The following is a 19708-nucleotide window of genomic DNA, read 5'->3' as shown; positions in this document are numbered from 1 at the left end:
TTCTTATCTTCCTATTCCTCTAGAGAGAATTTCAGTAACATCAGTTTGCATCACATTCCCTTTGTCTTTGCTCACCCTTTGGTGACAGAATTCATTGCTTTTGCTGGAAAATAAGACTACTGCAGTGCAAATTATGCATACTCAGTTGCAATTTTCCTCTGTGTGAAGTTCTTTAAGTGCATGTTATTCATTGTTTATGAAATGTTTCATTTGTAAATCTGTTTGGAAAGTCAGAATTGGAACATTATGCTTCTATGGAGCCCGCTCTTATTGATTTTGTTTTCATTCTGGAAGAATTATATTTTAAATATTGTATCTACTTTCTGCTGTGTTATCTTCCACACCCTCCTTCAAATTTCAATACATCACCATAACTCATGTGAAACAACCATTACCTTCATTGAATAGAGTTACAGGATTAAACTCTATAAAAGGATTTTGCTGTGCTTGAATTCGTTAGGTCTGTATTCTTACATTTACCATAGGAAAAAAGTGTCATTTTCAAGGACATTTCTAGCCTAGATCTCTGGTTTTATTGTTGTTTGCTTGTTTCCTCATTGGGTCTTTTGGTAGAAATAGAACATGACTGACCTTAAAAAATAGTTATATAATATTTATCTATACTATAATTACTTACTAAGTCATACGCTACATTTACTTAAATAAGGTACACATACCATGTTTGCATAGGTAGAACGATTAGAGAATTTTACCTGCTTCAATAAATATTTATGAACTCGAGTGCTAGCCAGTATGAAGTACTACGAATTCAAGGATGAACAGATGTTCTCTGCCCTCCAGAAGCTTATTTACAAACAGGCAGATACATTGTTAATAGACAATCCTCACACATCAAGGCAACTAAATAATGTGAATGTCTAAAAGAGGAAACCATTAACTTTGCCTGGGGATGTGGGAAAATAGTGCTTTAGGGCAAGCCTCCCACAAAAAGGGCTTTGATGTGAATCAGGCCCTACAGGATCAGTTGGATTTTGTTTGGCAAAGAAAACAATGAAGGGAGGCTTATAAAGAAGGAAAGGAATGAGTAGATGTCTTAGAAATTGTATAGCCATCATCTGAGTGGGAAAGGGAGGAGGCTTTTCGAACCTGAAGTGCTGATCACCAGTGCAAACTGTTGAAATGCATTGATTTGTGTTGCATCATGATAAAGGGTTTGAATAAAATGTCTCAGACATTGAAGAGTCACCAAATGCGTATCAGCATGAAGACAGCTCTCCGGAAATATTCGAGTATAAAAACAAAAGAGGAGAGAGGAAGAATGGATTAAAGCATTTCTGAAGGTAAAATCAATAAGCTGTAGATACAAAATGGATGTGGTGGGTGACATGGGTTTAGTGGTCTCTTCAACTTTTAAGCTGAAGATCTTGGTCGATGGTGAGGCTGTTTAGTAGTAAAGTAACACTCAGAGGATTAGATCAGAGCAGATGGTATTTTAATTTTTAATATCTTAGTAGATCCAACTATATTTACTAGAGATGCTGAGAAGAACATTTTAAATATTTGAAATTATTTCTACTTTTGAGATAAAGGTGTAGACAATAGGTGATAACTAATGTATATAAAAAGATAAATTTATTGGGGGTGGGGAATCTGAAATAAAACCCTGGGAAAGAGATTAACAGTGATGGGACTGGAAGAGGACACAGGGGGAAAATAATAGGACTATTCAGGCCCGGCAGAGATAGCATAAAAGAAACCAGCGTTCTTAAAATGTGATTGGGATTTTTATGGAATATTTGTGCTTGAAAAGTCCTTCAAATTGGCCGATGTAATTGGCACTGCTAAGATGCCAAGCTGCAGTATCCAGCTGGTAGCTGAAAACTCACATCTTCAGTTTTGGGAATAGAATCCTAGGGAGAGACATAGCCTTGGGAGTTACCTGAATAAAGCTGAAAGTTATTTAAGAATAAATGGTATTTCCAGCGGAAACATATAAAGGAGTAAAAAAAAAATGTAAAAAAGAAAATCTTGATAAATACAGACCACGTACTACTACAGTACAGCGTTTTTCAACCGCTGTTCCGCAGCACAATAGTGTGCCGCGAGATGTTGCCTGGTGTGCCGTAGGTGCAGACAAGACAAGAATTTTATAATTTTTCACTATTTTGTTTACTTAATATTTCATAATAAAGTAATTATAAAATACTTTCTTTGTGTTTATTTGATTCCTATTCAAGAGAATTACTTTATATATAGTCAATATAGGCACAGAGTTAAATTTTTTAACATTTTCTAATGGTGGTGTGCCTCGTGATTTTTTTCATGAAACAAGTGTGCCTTTGCCCAAAAAAGGTTGAAAAACACTGCTACAATAAACCTGCAAAGAAATAAAGGCGTGGTCAGGAGAAGCTGAAAGAGAGTATTTGTGTTAAAAGTTAAAGGGAGAAAAACCTTAAGAAGCAAATAGATAGTTATGGGCTTTAAATTTGGAAAAGAGGCTTAAAAAGAGAGAAAATGTTATTAAGCTTGCAATTAGAAATGTATTGAAAATGAAAAGCAACTTTAATGAGCTTTAATGGACTGAAGGCAAAATTCAGATTGTATTGAAATGAGACATAATGAGGCTTGTAGCATATAGAAGGGGCTAGAAGTGATGTGGATAAAGTTGAGAAGGAAGCTACTCTTCTCGAATTCCTAAGTGGCATTTATAGAAAGTGACAACTTTGATCATTTTCCTACTATATAAAAGGGAAGGAACAGCTAGGGTTAAAGAAGACTGAAAATTAAAGTAAGAACTTCTGGATAAGAGTAGAGAGGGCATGTAAAATTTATTTTTTTTTAATGTAGCAATGTAAATTTAGTAAGAATAACATAATACCAAAAAGAGAAATTGGGTTTACACAAATAATAAAATGCATATGCTTTATCATCCTGATTGCTTAGGTGAGAAGGTCCTCACATGTTATCACTGCTATTTCTTTTTTAATTCGGAAAAAGAGAAACAAACATAATAAAGACTTACAGTTTCTTTTAGAAATATATTTGTCTGAATGGATGAGTCAAATTTAATATCATACTGATAATCAGAACAAGGGTATAAGAATGCTTTGATTCTTATTTCAGATGGACTTTTATCTACAAAGATAAATCAACTGAACTGATAATGATCTAAATTGTTGATTCTCTGAGCAAGTCTGAGAAGTAAATAAGCCAATGGGATACAAAGCTTTGGACGCTTAGACCCTATTCTGATGGGTGGGAGTAGACTGGTCTGTAGCAAAATGACAATCCCTGACGGCCTCTCCCCAGTGAGTGGGCGAATGTACTGCATTACCTGTTTTGTTAGGCATCACCGTTACCCATTCTATCACAATGACATTCCACTCGGATATAAGCAACTGTAGATGAAGGCTTTTCTGTCAAAAAAAAATCAGGCCCAAAAGGGGCCTAATATTATCTCGGTTGTTACTAGAAGCCAAATCCACCTTATAGATTTTCCTATTTGGCACCAGAAATGGGAGATTAGAAAGAAGAGGCATTTGGTGCTATTATCTTCTACTACTTTCTTCTTTATTATACCCAGCAATTATATTTTTTGCTTAGTTTGTATTTATTTCCTTTCATTTCATTTGTTTTGGTTCAATTAAGAGCCTGGTGTTAAGGATTTTAGTTTACTTGGTATACTTGAGTGTGCTATGGTTGCTTTCTCAGTCATTTCTCTAGCAATATGTGGAGCTATCTCTTAAAATGCACTTTATTTAAAGTGGTATACTTATGTTACTAGTGTGTTACTTGTTTCCATTTAAATTTCTAATAAATTTGTCAATGATGTTAATTAAACCTTTGTAAAATGGACTTGTAGTTTAAGTATTGCTTTGCAGATGATATACATAATTACATGTATGTGTTGTATGTTTTATCCCCAATAAGCAAGCAGGTGAAGTTTGGTGGTTTAAAATAGTAGCACATCAAAAACATATTAGGCTGAGTCTGTAAAATCTGAAAGCAGACCTATTTCCATTTGGACCATCGACTTTCTGTTCAAAAATTAAAAATCTCCACTCACAATAGAAAGTTGAAAGCAATCAAAATTCATCTTTCTTAGCAATGTACGGTCACAGCAGGGAAGCCACTGACAGGAACTGCAGGCCGTGCCACACGTTGGAACTTTCAGCAAGGCTCAAACAAACTCATTCTGCAGGGCCATCTCCAAGGAGGAAGGATATTGATTTATGGAAAATGATATTAGACATAAAGTATTATGATACATAGATCACAGATGCTGCATCAACATATGGAAGAGTTCTTGCATCAGCAAATAAAAGGGGTCAATAATGTGAAGAGAGTGAGCGTAAGATTTATTTAGGAGGCTTTATTGCTCTGTGATTTATGTATCGCCACGGATGGCAGTGATGTAGTATAATATTCACCAATGTGATGCCATAAAGATGGTTCAAGCATCTAGCAGTGCTGTTTTTAGTTTTGGCTGTGACCAGAAAATATCTGGGCACTCTGCACTTTACAGAGACGATGGACAGACACTCCTGGTTTTTAAAAGAGGATCGCACTTGTCTGTTTCCACTGTTGGGTTTCTTCCGAAAGGGTTTGGACATTTGTCTCACGTTTCTGTTGTAAATGTATATGTGACTGACATGGGGAATGGGTGAGTGGGGGTGGTTTCACAGGTATGGCTACGGGTCAGAGCAGCCTGGGCGTGAAGAGCATGGACTCAGGATGGAGAGTGCCATCCTCTCTCTGCGAAGCCCTGACTGCGTGTTCTTGAACCAGCTGCTTGATTTCTCAGGAGAAAAGAGGTCATGCCTCCAAAATCTAACTAAGGAGCCATCACATGTGACCCTTTTCAATTGTTAGCAGAAAGACTAGCTGCGCTGGGACCGGTTTGGCTCAATGGATAGAGCGTCGGCTTGGGGATTGGAGGGCTCAGGTTCGATTCCGGTCAAGGGCATGTACCTTGGTTGCAGACATATCCCCAGTAGGGAGTGTACAAGAGGCAGCTGGTCGATGACTCTCTCTCATTGATGTTTCTAACTCTCTATCTCTCTCTCTTCCTCTCTGTACAAAAATCAATAAAATATATTAAAAGAAAGAAAGAAAGAAAAAGAAAGAGTAGCTGCTACAGATACACTGACCTAAAGTATTTTGAATGTGAAGGACATGTGTATTTTCAACCTAAAATTGAAATTGTGCCCCAGCAAAGCCCTGTATCACACTATATGAGTGATGTTATCACTTACTAAATGGAAAATGGGGACTACTTTATTCCATATAATAATTTTATTAAAAATGTATCCGTTTAACTTTGCTTAAAATACAATTATATCTTAAAATAATAGTAATTTCAATTTACATAAATGGCCATAAAAGGGCTAATTGGGATAGTTGTATCATAAAAAACAGATAAAACTGTTGAAGAGACCTTATTTCCTAGGATTATTTTGGTAAATGGTGTTAATGAAATGCATCCCCATCTCAATTATGAGAAAATTCAGTTTCCAATAAGAAATACTATATTTTTGCTCATGGGGGATGGGGGAGGAAAGAGAGGGTAAGAACACTTACCTTAAGCAATAAAGAAAAAAAGAGAAACATTTTAAAAGAAAAAAGAAAAATGTATGGGAAAAGCAAGAGGACCATAAAGGGTGTCTTGTGGACTATATATGTTCCCTCCAGGTATAGAGACATGTGAGTCAAAAAGATTGAGTAAAAAAAAAAAAGAGGAAGAAGAAAAAGAAGTACTATATTTTTGCTCAGCTGGTATTGCTCAGTGGTTAAACCATGAAGTCACAGTTTGATTCCATGTCAGGGCACATGCCCGGGTTGTGGGTTTGATCAGGAGGGAATAGATCAATGATTCTCTCTCATCATTGCTGTTTCTATCTCTTCCTCTCCTTCCCTCGCTGAAATCAATCAAAAGATACTTTTCAAAAAGAGAGATACTATATTTTAGTATGCATAATGCTATTTAAATCTAAACCTAGTATGTTCAAAATGATAACTTTGAATGCACTCAAAATTAGTTTTTGGTACAAGTTGCCAAAAATAATAGTTTACATATGATAAAATGTCTTCTTTCTCTTTTTATTTGCTTTATCCCTCTTCTGCCTTTCTCTTTTATCAAACCTGCTAACACTCCTGTCCATCGCCCGTACTCTGTCACCTCGGGCTGTGAAAAATTAACTATGCATCAGCTTAGCACACATTCAATTATATTTTCTCATCTGTGCTGCCTAGGGTTTTGATTTGTGAACTGTCAGATGCAACCCTTCCTCGTCAAAATATCTTTTGGCATTATTATGTACAGTCCGACCATCTGTCACACTGACAACCCTAATGTGTGCCATTTCTTTTAGGCCATCTCCGTTGTTAACATTGAACAGAGAGTGCGGTTCCCCTTCCCACCTAAAGCACATCTTTTTTTTCTTTCCATCAAAGCTGAAATCTTCAACTGCGGAGCCATTTCTATTCCATTCTACTGTTTATTATGTTGAAACATTTACAACCCAGTTGACAGCGCTTTAGCTTTTCCCTAAACCCGTGATTTATTATATTTGTGTAGCACACGTTGCTCTGGAAACGGTTAGCATTTGAATAAACCGACTGCCTTTATTGGGTGTTAGACTCTAGGAAATCATCCTCATAAAATCTGTTTCGTTCTGAATGGCATCTGGTTCCAACTGAGGAGCCCTAGAAATGGAAGGCCTAGATGCGATGTAACCAAAACTCAAACTAACAAGAAGTAAACTAAAATCAGGATTTCCAACTGATCATTGTACACCAGCTAAACATACTCAAAAAAATAAGTCTTTGTTCTGTATATTTTATTTTATTTTATTTTTAATATATTTTATTGATTTTTTACAGAGAGGAAGAGAGAGTTAGAAACATCGATGAGAAAGAATCATTGATCAGCTGCCTCTTGCACACCCCCTCCTAGGGATGTGCCCGCAACCAAAGTACATGCCCCTGACCGGAATCGAACCCAGGACCTTTCAGTCTGAAGGCTGATGGTCTATCCACTGAGCCAAACCGGTTTAGGCTGTTCTGTATATCTTAGCTAAATAATCTCCAAAGTACCTTTTTGAGGTTCACGGGCTATTCTTGTTTCAGAAATAGGGAAATTTTTAAGAGCATGGTGTATAATTTTACCTCATTTCCAAAAATTATGGGTGGAGAGGAATGAACTACAAGTAATTTGAAAGTCCTGTTTTCTCTTGCAATGTAAGCTTCCTGAAGAAAGGGGATTGGTTTTGTTCAGTGATATATGCCTCATGTCTATGTTACTGATACATTTAAAGCAGTCAATAATATTGGCTAAAAGACAGAAAGAATGTTCTTACTCCCTGACATAATAACTTATGTACATTGCCAGGTGGGTACTGGAAATATTGGGGTTTATCACTTGGTACCGTATTTTCCGACGTATAAGACGACTTTTGAAATGGAAAAAAGGTCAACCGAAAATCGGGGGTCGTCTTATACTCTGAATATATCCCGAAAAACGTCTCGATATGCCGCTAAACGAATTTTCCAACTCGATCCCGAAAATCGTCTGGATATGCCGCTAAACGAATTTTCCAACTCGATCCCGCACTAATCACTGCAAGGCTGCTCGCACCGCCTTTCTAACTCAGCCAATCCAAGCAGGCTTTTTATGCATGCAAATTATAGTACATGTTCTGTACCCGAAGCTACACTGTGTTCTAGTAAGAAGCCTGCTCAGATTGGCCAGAGTCAGAGAGGCGGTCTATTATAACCTTTGAACCTTTGCTTGTTGTGATTGGCTCACTGTGGTACATACAGTTGCAGCACAAGAATGTTCTGTGTAGCCAAAGCTGCTATATCAGGACACATATAAGAGTTAAAAGGTACCGTAATAGAACATTCTGTGTGTAGCTGAAGCTACAGTACTGTATAATCCCGGCGTAAAAGATTAGTGGGTGTACAACAAATGGTTGGTAGAAAAGAACCCATCATGGCTTCAGCAAGAAGAAGGAAATTTGAAGCCAGTTTCAAACTGAAAGTTGTAAACTTTGCCAAGGAACACAATAACTGTGTTGCGGCAAGACAATATGGAGTAACAGAAAAGATGGTCCGAGACTAGAAAGCAAATGAAGATGCATTAAAGAGTATGCCAAGGAGTAAGTGTGCATTAAGAAGAGGCACCCCTTATTGGCCATAACTCGAAAAGCATGTAGCAGACATGGTTCTTGAGCATCATCAAGATTTTGTTTCATGAAACAAACAAAATGCTCTTCTGCCTAGAAAAGCTCACAATGCTCCTCTGCCTAGAAAAACCTCTTATCATCCCAGTCAGTCACAAACAAGCGTTTTCTGGAAGTTCTTCATGTAATTTTCTTTCCAGATGATGCCATCATTGTTAATGTTCTCTTTTGGATTTCTTGTTTCTCAGTCAAGTTCATGGCATTGCCATTTGTGAAGAGACCTTCCATTTATCATATCAATGTATGGTATATTACGGTATGTTCGAAAAATGTTATTCATTAAAAATTTAATTAAAAAAAGAACTGGTGTTGCCTCGGAAGTGGGGGGGTAGTCTTATACAGCAAATATAGGCCTAAACCTATGTTTTAACTGTAAAATTAGGGGGCCGTCTTATATGCCGGAAAATACGGTAAATGATATGATTGTCTAACCACTGTGCTGTGCACCTAAAACTAATACAAGATAATATTGAATCTAAACTGTAATTGAAAAATAAAATTAAAACAAGACTTTGCACTTTCCTCCTCCTAGGACTCTCTGCTCAGGCACTATCTTCCCAGCAAGGACATGACAACCATATTTAAATTGATAGTTTCCTCTGGAAGCCACCTGCCCCTTGTCCCTCTTCCCTGCCTTCCCTCACTCTCCTTTAGTCATTCCAGTTATTTGATGCATATTACTTATTTATTTTTGTTTGTCCATGTATGTCTTTCTCAGATGCCTACTGGAATATAATAAGCTCCTTAAGGACAAATGTTTGTATCTGATTTTTCTTGTTCCTGTCATTATTGTCTGGGGTACTATAGAATCAACAATACTGAGAATAGCACCTGGCACCTTTAGGCTTTTTTAAGTAGTTGCACACTGAAAGTATAAATTGGAATAATTAGCTTCGAGAATATAAGAAGCATATTTTAGCTTTTTTTTTCCTATTAACATACGCTGACCGATTATAGACCTCTAATATGTGTTTAACAATATGAAATAAACTTGCCCTATATTACTTAGGCTGTCATAAAAAATAAGCAAATATTTGTATATTTAGACACTTAAATAGGACTTCAAGGAAGGCACCAAAATAATGTTTTACAATGATTGATGAAAATAGATAGAGGATAACGTTAAAAATACATAGATGTATGTGTGTGTGTGTGTGTGTGTGTGTGTGTGTGTGTGTGATGTTGATGATGCAACTAGCACTATATTAGAGTAGTCCAGAAATACATTGTTTTTGGTTTCTCCCACTAATATGGTCTTCTTCTAAAATCTGTTCTTCTTTGTCAACCTATTTGTCTTACTAAAAATTCCTATCTGCTCATGAATCCTAAAAGACTCCAGGAAGTGGGAGGCCGAAAGGAAACATGATTTAAGAGGAGAAACTGAGGTGCAATCATTTGCAAAATATCATCGCAGTTGAGATTATGTTAGAAACCCATGCATGTTATTAGAAATGTATTTGTTCCAGCCTATCGTAAGCAGAATAATGTATTTCCAGAGATGTCCCCCTCCTAATTCTGAGCCTGTGAATGTGCTACCTTATAGGGCAAAGGGGATGTGCCTAATGTAATTACGTTAAGGAGCTTGAGATGGAGAAGAGTCTCCTGGATTATCCAGGTGGGTCCAATATAATCACAAGTGTTCTTATAAGAGGGAAGCGTGAAGGTTAGAACGAGAAAAGGTGTGAAGATAGAGGCAGGCATCAGAAAGAGAGATGAAAATGTTCCTCTGCTGATGGTAGTGATAGATGAAATGGCTGTGGGTCCAGTAATGCTGCTGGCCTCTGGAAGCTGAAAAAGGTTAAGAAACAGATCCGCCTCCAAGAGGAACCCTACACTCTGCAGACACATCGGCTTTTCCCCAGTGAGTCCCAGACTGGACTTCCGACCTCTGCCACTGTAAGCTACCTTTCTGTCGTTTTCAGACACTATCTGTGTAGGAGCCGTAGGACACTGTTACTTAGGCTTAAAATTTTTTATGATCCTTCTGACTGCAACATGCAGGATTGACTTCCAACACATGGTTAAACGTTTACCTGAAGCATAAAGAAATGCTGGCTTAAAGTAATTTGGGGCCAATGAAGTGGGTCTGCATGCCTTTTCCTTCCACCCAAGGCTCATTTCTCTGGAGCTTTTCCTTCGTTCCTTTCCTGCTGCTCCTCAAGGCAGTAACTGATGATTGAACTGCTCAACTTAAAAACTTAAAATATGACTGCATTCAGGTTTGAATGCAGGTTTTAGGAATCTATTATTCCAAGAAAACGTTTCATGTCCAGAAACAGTACTTTTCTTGATGAAATGTTATGTTAACATGCTAGATATTTTTAAAAATAAATGCAGTTCCTATACCTTATCCATAGCCAAAATGTTAAAAGCATGACTCCAGAGAGTCCTGTTTAGTAAACATAGTTTAGTTTAAAACGAAATTCTTTCTTACTCTGGAACAACTTGCTCTTCTCTTAATACAATGTGTAGATATTTAACCCATATAGTTATAACAAAATCCGCATTAGTTTTCCATTGTTGCCGTACTAAATTGCCGTAAACTTAGCACTTTAAAACATCACAAACTTATTATCCCACAGCGCTGTAGGTCAGAAGAATGGGTGAGCTTGTTCAGTTTCTCTGCTCCAGGTTTCATAAGGCCCCATTAAAAATAGGAAGAAAAAATAAAACTGGGTGAGAGTGGTAATAGAGTTAGGTACACATCCGTTGATAAATATATAAAAAAAATTACATGAAATCTGCAATTTATCTTGGGAAAAACCCTCGTGTTTGCTTTGAAAGTGGCCATTGGAAGGGTTCAGCTTATGAGTTATTGTGAAGTGGTGTCAGCTGGCTTTGCAAAACCAGCTTTTAATCCCACTCAGGATCCTGGCAGAATTCAAGCCTCAGCTGAGGCTTCTTTCTTGTTATCAGTCCTGAGTGTCTCCTTAAGCCTCCTGCATTCCCACTTCACATTCCCCTCCCTATCTTCAAATCACCAGTGGTATGTCAATTCTTCTCCTTCATCTCTCTGAGTCTAGCCTAGTTTCTTTGTTGTTTTTTTTTTTATAAATTGTTTTTAAAGAGGAAGGGAGGAATTTGATTTGTTGTTCCATTTATTAAGGCATTTGTTGGTGGATTCTTATATATGCCCCACTTGGGGATGGAACCCACAACCTTAGTGCAGTGTCATGATGCTCTAACCAAGTGAGTTATTCATCCAGGGCAAGTTCTCCGCTTTTAATGGGGCTCCTGTGGTTACATCAACTCCACCTGGATAATCCAGAAAATGTTCCTATTTTAGGGTCCAAGATCTTTATTACATCTGCAGAGCCCATTTTCCTGCATACCAGTAAATATCCTCAGCTTCCCCAGGGAGCAGTGTGAGGACACCTTTGGGGGAGGGATGTTATTTTGACTACCAGAATATGTAACATGTATTAAGTACTAAGATATCCCATGGTGCGTTCTGAATGCTCAATGAGCGTTATTTTCTTGAATTCTTCAACAACTCTATGAGATTCACACCACTCTTTTTCTATTTTTACAGAGGAAACAGAGTATAGGAGAAGTTTGCATTACCGAGTCAGGTTCACAGAGTCAGTTCTGCTTTGTGACAAGTTCCTAAAAAGGACTATACTATGCAAAATTGCACAATAAAAATGTAGCCTTATGTGAAATATGTGGTAAAAGGCACAACATTCAACAACATTGTCAAGGACATATTAAAAATATGTAAGAAACTGGTAAAAGTGGTAGTAAAGTTATATACACATTAATAATAAGTATATGAGCCAGGACTGGTTTGGCTCAGTGGATAGAGTGTCGGCCTGCGGACTGAAAGGTCCCGGGTTCGATTCCAGTTAAGGGCATGTACCTTGGTTGCGGGCACATCCCCAGTAGGAGGTGTGCAAGAGGCAGCTGATCGATGATTCTCTCACATCGATGTTTCTAACTCTCTATCCCTCTCTCTTCCTCTCTGTGAAAAATCAATAAAATATATTTTTTTAAAAATTAAAAAAATAAGTATATGAAAATTATGTGAAATATGCACTTTACCATGAAAAAAAACTCTTGTGTTTGCTTTTGAAAATGCACACTGGAAGGATTCTTATGAGTTATTGTGAATTGGTGGAAGGAAAGTAACTAGAATTAGGTGGAAAGTTGTAATTGCAAAAGTACAAGTGTGGCTCCGGACACTCTTGGTGTATAGTACATGTTGATTGCTGTTTCAGGTGTAGATATGTGTGTGTGTGTGTGTGTGTGTGTGTGTGTGTGTGTATGTGTATGTGTTTGCATTTTATAGATTCCTCCATGGTTCCATTCAGCTGAGTGCAGTTTTCTGCAGTCACCTAGCATTTCTTTGGGATAAGCTCATGCATAAACAAACACAAAATTCATATTATACTCAGTTGTTCCATAATATGTCAATTGCAATTTTGTGTTTACAAAACAAGTGTTCTAGCACAGTTGACTGTGGTAAGAGGCAGAAGAGCTCAGAGCAGTGTCATTTCCTAAGACTATCTAATTGCATGCGTGTATATGTGTGCGTGTGTGTGTGTGTGTGTGTGTGTGTGTGTGTACACTCTGCATACATCAAGCAATACAACATGAAAGAATGAAAAAATGATTTTGAGGCATTTCCACATTAAAGTGAAGTTTAATATATGTCATGATTCTTTAGCAAGACCTTTTGAGGTATTGACTCTCACAGTATGGCCCCATAAATCCTCACTATGAAATCGGCCTTCTACAGCAATTCCTGGCCTTTCTCAACTTTAAGCCTAAGTGTGAGCACCCATAGCAATCACATGACGGAACTTTAAAAGAAGACTCATAACAACGTTTAAGATATGCACTTCTATTTGATATACCTGTTTTGAAGTAAACTCTATATTTTCTAAGCTACAGTTGGTTTTGGTTACCTATACCTTAACACAGCTGCAAATAAAGAGAGGGGGAAGTGAGATTAGACGAGCATTTTCAAGTACTTAATGAGTTCTGGGTACTTGATACACTATCTAATTTTGTGTCCCCAACAATTGGGAGGAATTGTCTTATTAACCTGTTTATTTTATAATTATGAATATAATTAAGTAAATCAAATAACTTCCCCACGTTCCTCATATCACACTTTAGTCAATTGCAAGAGGAGGGTTTTTTTTTTTCATTTTTAAATGCATTTTATCTATATATCTAAATTTATTGAGGTTAATTGGTTAATAATATCATAAACATGTCTGTCTGTTGACAATGAAATTCATCACATCATATGCCTCTCTACTGTAGGTATGACTTAGTAAAAAATATAAATAAATAAAATAATTTACCCTAGTTATTCCTTGTCTGACTTTATAAGCCAAGTTCACTAAATACAAACATAAACTGTTATCCCAAAAACTAGCTTTGCTTTTTTATTCCTCATTATTATAAATATAATTAGCAAGTTACTGACACCCAAACTCTTAAGCTTACCTCTCTAGAATTCCTTACCCAGTACATCCAATAATTTACCAGTTCTTATTGGTTATTAAAGTGTTTCTAGAATTTTTAAATCTTTCTATCTTTTACTACTATTCTAATACAGATGATATCACCTGAAAACTATATTACTGAAACAATCCCAGCTTATCTCTCTTAAAGAGACAGGCATCATCAGTATATATGCTTTCAAATTCATCTTCTAAAAGACCAACAAATTTAGCTTGCTCTTGTGAAATCTGCAATAAATGAACACAATTAGGCCTCTGGAAGCATATGGCTTCGTAAGCCCTTGGAAACAAAGAAAATGGAGAATCTTACATATGTTAGATATTGGAACATAATGCCTGCGGTAATACATTTTTATGCATAATTTCCCAAGGTCATTAGTTTCATGGAGCTCTGCCAAAGTGAAATAGGCTCCTTCCAGGAACTCGGGGATAAGCGGTACAGGAAAGTCATTCTTAGCATATGAAGAAATTCCATAGAAAATATTTTTAACACATATCAACTAGCTAGTACCTGGGTTTTACAGAGTCGCAGAAAAAGCCCAAGGGGCTTGGGGTTTTGCAGGTTTGTTTATCTCATCTGCAAGCAGGAACAGGTCTTCCCCTTCAATAAACATGTGCACAGGAATTGTCGGTTTCTCCATTTCATTTTTCGAAGTCCTCTGTACTCCACTAAGATTCCTTTTGCAAGCTGCTGAACTGGATGCCTTTAGGAATCTGTTAGTTGAATAATTATTACCTAGAATTTTATAAACATACTAGAGGCCTGGTGCACCGATTCATGTACTGGTGGGGTCCCTTGACCTGGCCTGTGTCCTCTCGCCATCTGGGACCCCTTGGGGGATGTGGGAGAGCCAATTTCAGCCCCATCCTCACAGGCCTGATCCAGACAGGAAGGGAGCCAAATCCTGTGCATTGAGCGTCTGTTCCCTGGTGGTCAGTGCACATCATAGTGACTGGAAGACTGGTCAACTGGTTGCTTAGGCTTTATATTACAGTGGTGCCTCACACAACGAACTTAATTTGTTCCAGGAGCAAGTTTGTTATGCGAAAAGTTCGTTATGTGAAACGCGTTTTCCCATAACAATACATGTTAAAAAAAATAATTCGTTCTGTAGCATAAAATATGCTAAGATGACATAAAAAAAGATAAATTTTTTGTTATTATTTTTATTTAGATACATCTAAAAACAAAATTTTTTTTAAAAAAAACACACATTTTTTTTAATTTTAAGACAGACTAAGTAGAGTCTACCGAATCTTGCACATCTTCATCCATTTTCTGCTTTTTGGCCGATGGTTTCATGAAAAACCTGTCCAAAGTCGTTTGTTTTTCTCTTTTCTCCAACATCTGCCGGAAATAACGGACAAGAGTATCGGAGTAAAGATCGTTGATCCTTGACCGCAAAGCGGTCGTGAAAGCTCGGGCGACTTCGTTGTGTGAAACGAAGTTCGTTGTATGAATCATGAAATGAAGTTCGTTGTGTGCAGCGTTCGCTGTGCGAGGCGTTCTTTATGCGAGGCACCACTGTATATATATACTAGAGGCCTGGTGCATGAAAATTTGTGCATGGGGTGGGGGGGGGGGAGTGTCCCTTAGCTCAGCCTGCACCCTTTCCAATCTGGGACCCCTCCAGGGATGTTCAGTCAGATATCCCTCTCACAATCCAGAACTGCTGGCTCCCAACTGCTTGCTTGCCTGCCTTACTGATTGCCCCTAACTGCTTCTACCTACCAGCCTGATAACCCCCTAACCACTCCCATGCCAGCCTGATTGATGTCTAACTGTTACCCTGCCAGCCTGTTTGCCCCCAACATCCCTCCTCTGCCAGCCTGGTCACCCCTAACTGCCCTCCCCTGCAGGGTTGATCACCTCCAACTGCCCTCCCCTGCTGGCCATCTTGTGGAGGCCATCTTGTGTCCACATGGGGGCAGGATCTTTGACCACATGGGGGCAGCCATCTTGTGTGTTGGAGTGATGGTCAATCTGCATAGTACTCTTTTATTAGATAGGAGAGAGGCCTGGTTTGCCCTGACGTGTATCCCGGATCAGGGTGGGGGTTCCCTTGGGACAGCTTGGGTGAGGGGCCTGTGGTGGTTTGCAGGCTAGCGATGCCCCCGCCACACCCCACGACCCAAATGGAGGCCCTGGTATCTGTAGTTTATTTATCTTCTACAATTGAAACTTTGTAGCCTGCAGCGAAGCCAAGACCCCTACTTGCTCAGTGGCTTCCGCCATTTCTGTTTGAATTTGTTTACCTTCTATAATTGAAACTTTGTAGCCTTGAGTGGAGGCCTAGGCCTGCCAGGGTGTGTGGAAAGCTTGGCTTCCTCTATTGCTGGGGAAACGTAAGCCTCTCAACTGCTCCCTGTGGCTGCAGCCATTTTGGTTGGGATTAATTTGCAATACTCTGATTGGTTGGTGGGTGTGGCTGGTGGTGAAACAGAGTGATGGTTAACTTGCATATTACTCTTTTATTAGGTAGGATAAAGTAAACAACCCTCTTTTGGAATAAATAGAGAAGAGAATAGTAATTATTTTACTCAAAACTGTTCAGAAATAAGACCATTTAAAGATCAATTTTGAGATGTGATTGAGAGTTTTCATGCTGACCGTGTCATAAAAAGAATTTTGAATGCAGTCACATTCCATGCAGAGATTAAGGCAACCGTGGTTCCAATCTAGATGAGTGTTAACTGGGACCTGGAGAGGGAGGGAGTTTGAAGCCATTCTTTTTCCTACTGCAGTTTTGGAAGGCACATTCTGAAACCCAAAGGGAATGCTGCTCACTGTTTCAGTACACTTGAAGGAATATGTACTGCTTTGATTTTATATTTATTGCCCATAATACCGGCATTTTAGGACATAAAGTTACTTTACAAAGTCATATTAGGTGCACTCATTTTTAAAATGCATTCCCCTTGGCTGTTTTATACTTCAAAAGATGGATAGGGTCATGTGGGTGCTTGAACCTGCTTTGATTTGGTTTATGAATATTTTGTGTGTGGTTCAGTGGTTTTGGGTATGCATTCAGAAAGTCTTGTTCTTTTTTTTTTTTTTAATCAATCTTTATTGTTCATATTATTACAAATGTTCCTTCCCCACCCCCCCCCCTCCATTGCTCTCCACCACCAGGTTCCCACCCCAACCTCTGCCCTTTCCCCACCCCCCATCGTCCTCATCCATAGGTGCATAGTTTATGTTCAGTCTCTTCCCGTATCCACCACTCCCCTTTTCCCCTAGAATTGTCAGTCCACTCCCCTCCCATATCTTCGATTCTATTATAATCAACAGTTAATATTGTTCATCAGGTTTTTTAATATCCTTTTTTGTTGTTATTGTTTTTTTAATTAATAAACTTTTATATTTTTAAGAATAAATTTTAAAATCTAATAATTTTAAACCTTATTTTTTTCTGCCCTGGGAACTGAGAAGCAAACATGTTTACATGTAAACTTGCCCTTCCAGGGGTCTTCAAACTTTTTAAAGTGGGGGCCAGATCACGGTCCCTCAGAGAGCTGGAGGGCCGGACTATATGAACTACTAATTCCTACTGTAACACCTCGGCTGCGCTCACTGCCCAAAAAACCTGGCGGGCCGGATCAGACTCCTCTGCGGGCCGCATGTGGCCCGCGGGCCGTAGTTTGAAGACACCTGCGCTTAGGCTATCAAAAAGGCATAGCCATTCAAATGTAAATGAACACATTGTTTAAAGATAGCTGCTGGTTGGAATTGGGTTATCTGTTCTGGGTGGGAAGGGCTTGTCCTCCCTTTTTTCCATTAAAATTAAGGTGTTAACTTTAAAACCTCTTTTTGGCAAGAGACCTTAAACTTTCAGTACTTTAAATTTTTCAGGTAGTAAATCAATTACTTAGCATTATCTCAAATCAATAATACCTCCACATGCCCAAGGATACACTTCACACAAAAGACACTTCCAAATAGATCAACCAACCTTATCCAGACCCCACACAAGGCACTCACAGATCAACACCCTGGCGCTATAATATCTCAATCTAAACCTTCTAAACCTTCCAGATCTAAGCCTTCATCATTTGATTCAGCAGAACCTCAAGTTCCCACAAAAGTTTCCAGCCATGTCTGAGAAGCAGGCTTGGAGCATGGGCAGGCAAGGAGCCAACTGTTCCTGGCCCGGCTGCTCCAGGCCTGGCCTCTGTTGCTCTGGTCCGCTCCACAACCAGCTGCTCCAGGCCCAGCTGCTGCTGCTCTGGGCCCGGCTGCCACTACCCTGGGCCTGGCCATTTTGGGCCTGGCTGCCGCCACTACAACATTGTCTTTTTTTTTTTTTTTTTAAATGCATTTATGTTGCAATGTTAGCTGCTGAGTTGAGTTCTGTCTTAATCTTCGATTTTTCAAGATCTTCTTTGTATTCTTTCTTAAGTAATTTTACTATCTTTTGCTATAACTTGATTTCTTCACATTGAAAACTTCTTCGGTTTCTTCCTCCTTGTCCTGGAAGCTCAGCAGGCTGGCCTGTGGCACCCCTTTGTTCTCTGCGGCCTCCTGCACAGCTTCAGCTTGTTGCCAGGGTCAGCACCGCTCAGGAAGCCGCCCCTGCCCCCGGCCTCGGCTCCGGGGCCAAGATCAGTGGTTGAGGGCCCAGCGGCACCTCCCCCGCAGGGGCCCTGTCACCCGGCTCCTTGCCGGCGCCTGGCTTGCCTGTGCCCGGCAGCGGCTCCCTCTCCTCATCGCGTTCTTTCCAGTCTGGAGGTTTTGTCTCCTTCCCTTTGGGGCAGTCTAGCATGGGAGTCAACAGATGGTCCTCTGTGCACTATGTGCGCGACTCCAACTCTGGGGGCTCTGCCTTTCGCCTCTCCCCTGGGATTCCACCTCACAGCCCCGTCTCCCTCTGTTTGAGCCTGGGTCCCCAGGGACTGGCCTAGAACTGGGGTTCAGAGCAGTCGGAACTGGGGCTCAGCACAGCCGGAGCTTTTGTTTCCTTCTCGCTAGGGCAATCTAGCATCAGAGTCAACATTCCGTCCTCTACGTGCAATGTGCGCAACCCAGAAAGTCTTGTTCTAACAGTTATTTTGATGTGTAACTTTATGAATTTGAAGCAAACTGTGCTACACTTGGAGAATTTGGCTCTGTTGTCATGTGGTTGCCTCTGTTTCACGTTAGAGCTTTCCCATTTATTTTCTACTGCACTGGTTATGACATACTTTGGCTTTTCCACTCTTTGAAACAAGTTGCAAGAGAGATGAATAAATTATTTGTTCAGAAAAGTACTGTAATAGCACTAGTATTGATGGGGTTGCTCTGTTGGAATTTACATTTTGGTGTAAATGCATTTGCAAAGTTGGTTCTATTTCCTAATAAATATACACCAGATCCATACATTTCACTGGAGTCATTCACCCTTTCCAAAATATTAATTCATTAATCTCTATATTTCTCTAATTTCCTACTTCTGGCCTTTATCACTTCTTGTTTGTGAAGGATCCTAATTAATTGCTCAACATGGAATTCCTATAAACCAGATCCTTGCCAACTTCCTCCCTCTTTATCAACACCATCAGATCATTCTCTCATTGCAATTAGAGCTATCTTTCTGGCATATGCCAGAGTCTTTCTCAGCATCTAGAAGGGTTCAGGAATCTGGGAAAGGGGCTGTGCATAAATGGATTAAAAGACTAGACATGAAGTACAAGTTTAGAAGGCATATTGGAGGGCCAGATGGAAACTTAGTTTTAGTGACAGGGCTTTTTATTCACACATCTTTCCCTCTGGTAAAGCAGATAGACATATCAAAGATAAAGTTTGGTAACCAATAAAAGATTATCAGGTTGGGGTAACTGCCTTCAGCTGTTTCAGCAGCAGCAGCAGGCAATAATATATGCAGATTTTCAGCCCTGCTGAAGCTGTCCACCAGCCTTTTGATGAACTTCTCACATTCATTATGCTAACTACTAGAATTTGCTTCCAGCAGAATAGATTTATCTGTTTCCACCAATCCCCTTCTTTCCCTAAGGCTCTTTATAGTATATGCACCTCCTACAAATTGCTAGTGA

Source organism: Pipistrellus hanaki (genome assembly GCF_964339955.1).
Source record: "Pipistrellus hanaki genome assembly, chromosome: 7".
In the NCBI taxonomy this organism is placed as follows: domain Eukaryota; kingdom Metazoa; phylum Chordata; class Mammalia; order Chiroptera; family Vespertilionidae; genus Pipistrellus; species Pipistrellus hanaki.
Note: the sequence above shows the minus strand (reverse complement) of the source record.